The sequence below is a fragment of the Anomalospiza imberbis genome, unplaced genomic scaffold (genome assembly GCF_031753505.1).
Source record: "Anomalospiza imberbis isolate Cuckoo-Finch-1a 21T00152 unplaced genomic scaffold, ASM3175350v1 scaffold_115, whole genome shotgun sequence".
Classification (NCBI taxonomy): Eukaryota; Metazoa; Chordata; class Aves; order Passeriformes; family Viduidae; genus Anomalospiza; species Anomalospiza imberbis.
In genome coordinates, this window is record NW_027099541.1 from 46,070 (window position 1) to 52,339 (window position 6,270).

The window sequence follows — 6,270 nt, forward strand, 5'->3', positions numbered from 1 at the left end:
TTTACTCAAGTCTAGGCGCTGGAGGACCTGAAAGGCACAGGGCAGTGACAGGGGACCCGGCCGGCAGGAGCCCAGAACCGCACAGGGCTGGGCCCAGGCAGCAGCACAGGGCGTGGGCACCGTCCTGGCAGCTGTGGCTACGAGAGGGCAGAGAGCTGGGAGGCAGCTCAGCGAGGCAGCGCTGGCCAACAGGCTCACCTCCACAAGGAATGCCAGGAAGGGAAGATCCCAACACGGGTCCTCCCTGCTGAGATGCCGAAGCATGTGGATTGTGATGCGAGAGCACAAAGGCATAAAAACGCAGAGCATCTCCCTGGCAGTGGGGAAAAAGGCACCAAAGCCCTGAGGTGGGGAGACCAAACCTCTCCCAGGACTGACTCACAGAGGTCTGGTCATTCCCCAGCATCCCTGGAGGGGATGTGGGCGCTTTGAGAAACAGTCCCTCCTGGGCACCCTCCTCTCTCAGCCTTTTCCATTCTTCTTGGCCGTCCTTTGGTGACGAGCCCCTCTGGCCCAGGACCACAGGGACTGTGTGGGGCACAGGGCACAAATGCTGGGGGCAGTGGGGAGAAGGGGGTCTCACCTGGCCAACAGACCCACGGCGTAGTGCTGGGAGTCAGCACACAGCAGTGTGTCCCAGCCACCCATGTGCTCCATAGCCTCCACCACATTGTCACACCACAGTCGGCCGAGCAGAGCCTTCATGACCTGCACGGCAAACCTGTGTGCAGAGAAAAGCCCAGGTCACACTGGGAGCACTGGCGCTGGCCACAAGGGCACGGGAAGGACAGGAGGACGGGGACCTGTTGGGCTTGCTGGGAAGGCGGTGTTCCTCCTGGCATGCTCTCCAGAAGTTATCAACTTCCTCTGGTGGCATCTGCTGTGTGGTGATGACAACATGGAAGAGCAGTGCCACAAACAGGCGGGAGGAATAAAGGATCAATGCCTCGTGGCACTCAGGCACCTGGACAATCACCCAGATCACCAGAGTTGCCTGCAAGAGAAGCAGCCCAAGGCAGGGCTCAGTGCCGAGGTGTCCATGGGGCAGGGCCCAAGGGCAGACGCAGGGGAGCAGAAGGCCTGGTGCCCCCTGAGCCTGCCCCGAGCCCAGGTTTCAGCCCAGCGCCTGCGGCGTGGAGAGGATGGAGAGCTGCTGGAGAGGCGACCTGGGGGTGAGCAAAGGCCAGTTCCAGAAACTCACAGCCAGGGAAAAAATGTCCTTGTTGTCCCCATCAGAGGTGCACATTCTGGTCAGAGGCCAGTCCTCCATCACACAGAGCAGTGTTGACAGCACTTTCTCCACTGCTGGTCCCGATGAGCCTATGGCTCTCCACAGCACTGCAGCAGCTCTGTGGGATCAGAGCTCTGTGTCAGGGCCATGTCAGTCACAGCACCATGCCCTGTGCAGCTGTGGGGGCCCAGGTGACAGAGCCCTGGAGCCCTGAAGGGCAGGGAAGGAGCAGTGGCAGCAGGCTCAGGAAACAGAGGGGCCCGAGGGTCCTGGGCCTCTCTGCCTGTCTGGCAGACCCCATGGGACAGGCTGTGCAGGGCCACGGGCCCTAAAGGCTGCTGAGCCCTGAGCTCTCCAGGCTCGTGGGCCCTGTACCTGTCACACGTTGGGGCACAGCGCAGGAGGGTCAGCACCACGTCAGCAGGGTGTTCTTCAGCCAGCCTCACAAGGTCAATTTGCAGCCTGGCATCCACAGAGACGTAGGTGACGAGACTCTGGTGGATGTTCTTCACCTTGGCTGGCACCTGGAGGAGGCATAGGGAAGACTTGGAGCACTGTTCAAGGGAGCAACTTCCCCAGCTTCCCCCAAGAAGTGCTTCCCTTCCCACCACACTGTGCTGGCCTCAAAGCCTGAGGGGGCCCAGAGACCCTGGCTTGAGGGGACACGCGATCCCGGCTGGCCTCCAGGTGTGGAGCCAGGCTGTTTACCTGCTGCTTGTGAGCAGAAACACTAGGTTCCTTGAAATAGTTGAATATGAGTTCCTGAATCAGAATGGGAGCAGGTGTGGTGTCAGTATTTGTAAGGCCCTGAGTCTCTTCATTGTCCCTGTTTGTGATGGCCACAACCTCAGTCATTGACGAGCTAAGAGCCTTTGCCCAGGTTTCAGTCGCTGAGGCGTCAGAGTCTTCTGAGCGCTCAGCCGAATCCGGGCTGACATCAGGCTCAGCCTGGAGCTCGGTCAGCCCCGAGTCAGGCTTGGCTGGGCCCTCAGCTGCTGTGCTGCCGGTCTTTCTCCGCCGAATGCGCAGGAACTTCCGGAACATCTGCAGGAGAACAAAGGACAGGGAAGCCCGGAGTGTTCCATGGAGTGCTCCAAGCGTGGTGCTCGGCTGAGCAGTGACAGCAGGCCCAGCCCAGGTGGGGATGGCTGCTGGTACCTTCAGGCTTCTGCGGAAGCGGCCACGGCTGGGTTCCTGCTCTTGTGTCCGGTCCAGGGCTGCACCTGGCAAAGAGCGAGCGCAGCCAGAGCTGAGGGGCTGCGGGAGAGGCCGGAGAACACAGCCCAGCCCCGCGCTCCCCAAGCAGGGGCAGCCAGGGATGCCCCAGGGGATGGAGCACGGCCACTGCAGGGTGTCTGCCTGGCCCCTCTTCCATCCTGTCCATGGGCATGTCCCCAGGGGATGGGATGGGATGGGATGGGATGGGATGGGATGGGATGGGGCCAAGCTGGCTGCAGCCATCAGCCCTGTGGCCCAGCTCTGCAACTCACCATCCTGCGGTGGCTGGAACTGCTCCAGTTCTTCATGCTGTTGTGCTGGGGCAGCTCCAGGGTCTTCCTTTTTTTTCTTCCTGAACACTTTGAACACACTGAGAAATCTGTTTGCCATGCCAGAGTATGACCTTGAGGGCACCTTCAAGGAAGATGGCAGGGTGATGTTCTGAGTCAACAAGTTGTGTAGTTGTGCCTTGAAGGCACCTGAGACAGAGAAACCTCAGCAAGGCTGCAGGACAGCAAGTCCTGCACTCTGGTCTGGAGGGCTCCTGCCACAATGACAGGAGACTCCTCGTTAAGGATTGTGGTCGCCAATTCCCTCAGTCTGGCTACGCAGGCACCTGCAAAAGAAAAGCCTCGGGAAGGCCACGGGCTGCCAAGTCCCGACGTCCTGCCACGAGGTCACCTGTAGGAATAACGCCTCGGGAAAGCTCCGGGTCAGACACAAACGAGCGCGCTGTGCGGGGGCTCCTCACGACACCGCTCTGTCCCGTCCTGTCCCGTCGCCTGCTCCGAGCACTGTGGCGTGCTCTTGTCACCGCCAGCTCCTATGTCCCCACGTGTCACAAAGGCAGGGCCCTTGGACACCTTGTCCCGTTCCATGCCATGGTGACTGTGCTGCAGTGTGTCACAAAGGGCCCTTGCACACACTGTTGCCACCTGCTGTGGGGCCGCCCCCAGCCCACCCTAAGTGGCCAAGGTTGGAAGGAATCCCTGGCCCCAGGTGTCTAAGACAGCCCAACAGGATCTTTAGGAGCAGCTCAAACCATCAGCACACCCTGCCCTGCTCTGCGGGATCAGGCCATTTAAGAATCCTCAGTTCAGGAAGGCTTTACTTCTCATTGGGCCCCTGGAGTAGTTCCAAAATTTGCAAACTTCTGAAATTAATAGAGATTGCTGGGGAATGTGAATGATTTGGAAGTTTGTTCCCATCTAAAAGCAGCAACTCGTTTGCCTTAACACATTCCATTGAAAGTCACTCTGGAAACATAGCACTATACAGAGGCAAAAAGAAGACCATTCTTTGGTGTGCAAATGGTTTTCAATGAAGGGATGATAATATCGTCATTCTCTTAAGGAATAAAAGCTCTCAAGGATTGAAAGTCCATTAAGTGTTACAAAAGTAGCCCAAACAAATGAGTAGATGGAAAAAGGGCTCATCCACCCCAGTAGAGATATCTAAGTGGCCAATAAAGTACAGCTCTCCCATCTTGTTCCCTGCAGGAGAATCAGGACCATGAACGGAAATAGTCACAGATATTCCTTCTGCCCTCCATAAGCAAAGCAGCGCTAAACCACAAATGCTGCCTTCAAGCTGATTCAAATTCCAGCCTAGAACTCTCACCTTCCAGACAACTCCTTCCCCAACACGTCCCCCAAAACCAACCCCCCGCAAACACCCGCAGAGAAGCCCTCAACAGCCCGCCAGGACCCCCAGCTGTCCCCGTCCCTCCTCAAAGCTTTCCCACCATCCAGCAGACCCCCTGGTTCCCTGCATGTGCCGTGGAATGGCACTCTGAAGGATCTTCTCCGAGGAATTCCCTGGCAGCAAGCTCAGGCTGCCAGGCCTATGGATCCTGGCTCATCCTTCCCACCGAGCCTTCCTGTGCACGGCTTTTCCATTGGCACATCTGCGCTCAGCTCGGACTTCTCCACTCAGCCAGGGCTGCTGGTAAAGGATTGAGAGCAGCCTGGCAAGCTCTTTTTCCAGCTCCCTCTGTGCTCTTGGGGCAGGTAGAACATTCCACAGGAAAGCAACTGGTGCCACAGGGAGTGGGCGGCATCAGGCAGCTCTGGGGAGGCCCCTCAGGACTGCTGTACCCTGAGGGAACACTGTTGGCCATCCCCTGTGTGTATCTGCACAAGCTTAAAATCAGCTGCCTCAGCTGCCAGGACCTCTCTTGGCCAGCATCCTGACGTGGATGCAGGACTGCTGCGAGGCACTGCTGGGACCCAGCGGGACAGGACCGGCTGTCTCGTGTCCACGTAGCACCCCTCACGCAGCCAGGGCCATCCCGAAAGCAGACAGACGCTCCCGTGTCAGCAGAGAGGAGCAAGGAGCACTGGGCTCCTCTCAGGGTACCTCAGCTGGGCTCGCTCCACAACACGCCCCCATTGTAAGGCCTGCTGATGCCCAGCTGCCAGAAATGCCCACCTTGTGCTCTCCAAGATGCACAGGGAGAGCCAATGAGCAGGACACTTTGGGAGGCAAACCTTCCAAGCCTTTCTGAGGCCAGGCACGCACCAAGATCAGCCAAGACTCTCCACGCTGCCTGGCCCACCCAGCCCAGCTCTGTGCTGGCCCTGGGCCACAGCAGCTCCCTCCAAGCAGGAGGCAAATGCATATTGCCAAGAGCTGAAACCCAGCTGTCTTGGTTTGGAAAGACAGGTGTCTGCTAAGGAAGGCAGCAACCTCCCCTGAAATGGAAAAATGTAGACCTCTTCCCTCTGAATTGTTCCAAGTTTGAAATTAAGGGGAGCTCCCAGGCAAAAATATGGGAGCAGGAATACCAGTTCTTTCTTAGGGAAGAAAATAACAGATAAAATACACAATGCAGTGAACTAAAACAACACAGACAGAGTCAGAATACAACCTGACACCCTGGTGGACAGGGTGTTGGTAGCAGTCCAATTGGAATTGTGGCTGCAGTCCTCCCGGAGTGTCAGGTGTGGTTCTGTTGGAGAAGTGATCTTGTGGAAAAGGGTGCAGTCTTCCTCTGAAGAGGCAGTGGAAGAGGCAGCTGTTCCTCTGGGAAAATCCAGCGCAGAAATAGCTGTGCTCCTGGGCCAGAAGTTCAAGACCATACATGCAGGTAGGGATGCTTGGCTCCTCCCTCTGGGCGGAGCATCTCACAATGGCATGTTACAGTTCTTTTCAGTCTTGCAGTGGCCCACTATCAGCAGATGTCTTTCTGGAGGGAGGATTGATTGTGGAAGAGATAAGGAACAACTGCCCACTTCACACAAGACAACTGCCATACAGATGGCAAATAGAATACATCTTGCTTTTTTCGATCTGGGACAACAGCAGACAGGGAAGATGTGAAAAGGGTGTGTGTAAAGGCCTTTTCATTCACAGCTCCCACAGAGAGCTTTGGGGCTCACAGCGGGACAGAGACGGTTCTGCTCGCACCTCTGTCCAAAGGGGGGTAACACATCCTGCTGCAGGTGCTTGGCTTGGTCTCGGCAGGTCCAGGTGGATGCCAAACCTGCTCTTCACAGCCTTCTTCCTGCCCCTCTGCCAAGTGCAATGGGCCTTCAAGGACTGAAAGGAGCACAGAGAGCCAAAGGGGGATACTCGCACCTACCTCACTGGGAGCTCCCTGGGAAGCACTTTCCTTGAGAAGCAAGCCCCTTTCCTCCAAAGGCGTTTCCCCAAACGTGCAGCTTTTCTGGGGAACACCAACACACCCTCAAGAAACGCTGGCAAGGCTGAAAGACTTCAGGTCCTTTCAGGACAGGCACTCCAGCTCTAGCTCGTATTCCCCCAAGTGTGTTTCCAGGTGGAGGCTCAGACGTGCAGCCCCAGGCCTTCTACAAACACGG

General features: G+C 57.2%; 1 long non-coding RNA gene across 1 annotated transcript; it reads right to left on the reverse strand.

The window, feature by feature from the left end:
* Positions 1-806: 806 nt before the first annotated feature.
* Positions 807-1,752, reverse strand: LOC137465860 (uncharacterized). The gene is made up of 3 exons (XR_010994858.1): positions 1,607-1,752; positions 1,202-1,349; positions 807-994 (listed from the first exon to the last, which is right to left on the reverse strand). It is a non-coding gene; the product is annotated as an uncharacterized lncRNA (long non-coding RNA).
* Positions 1,753-6,270: the final 4,518 nt, after the last annotated feature.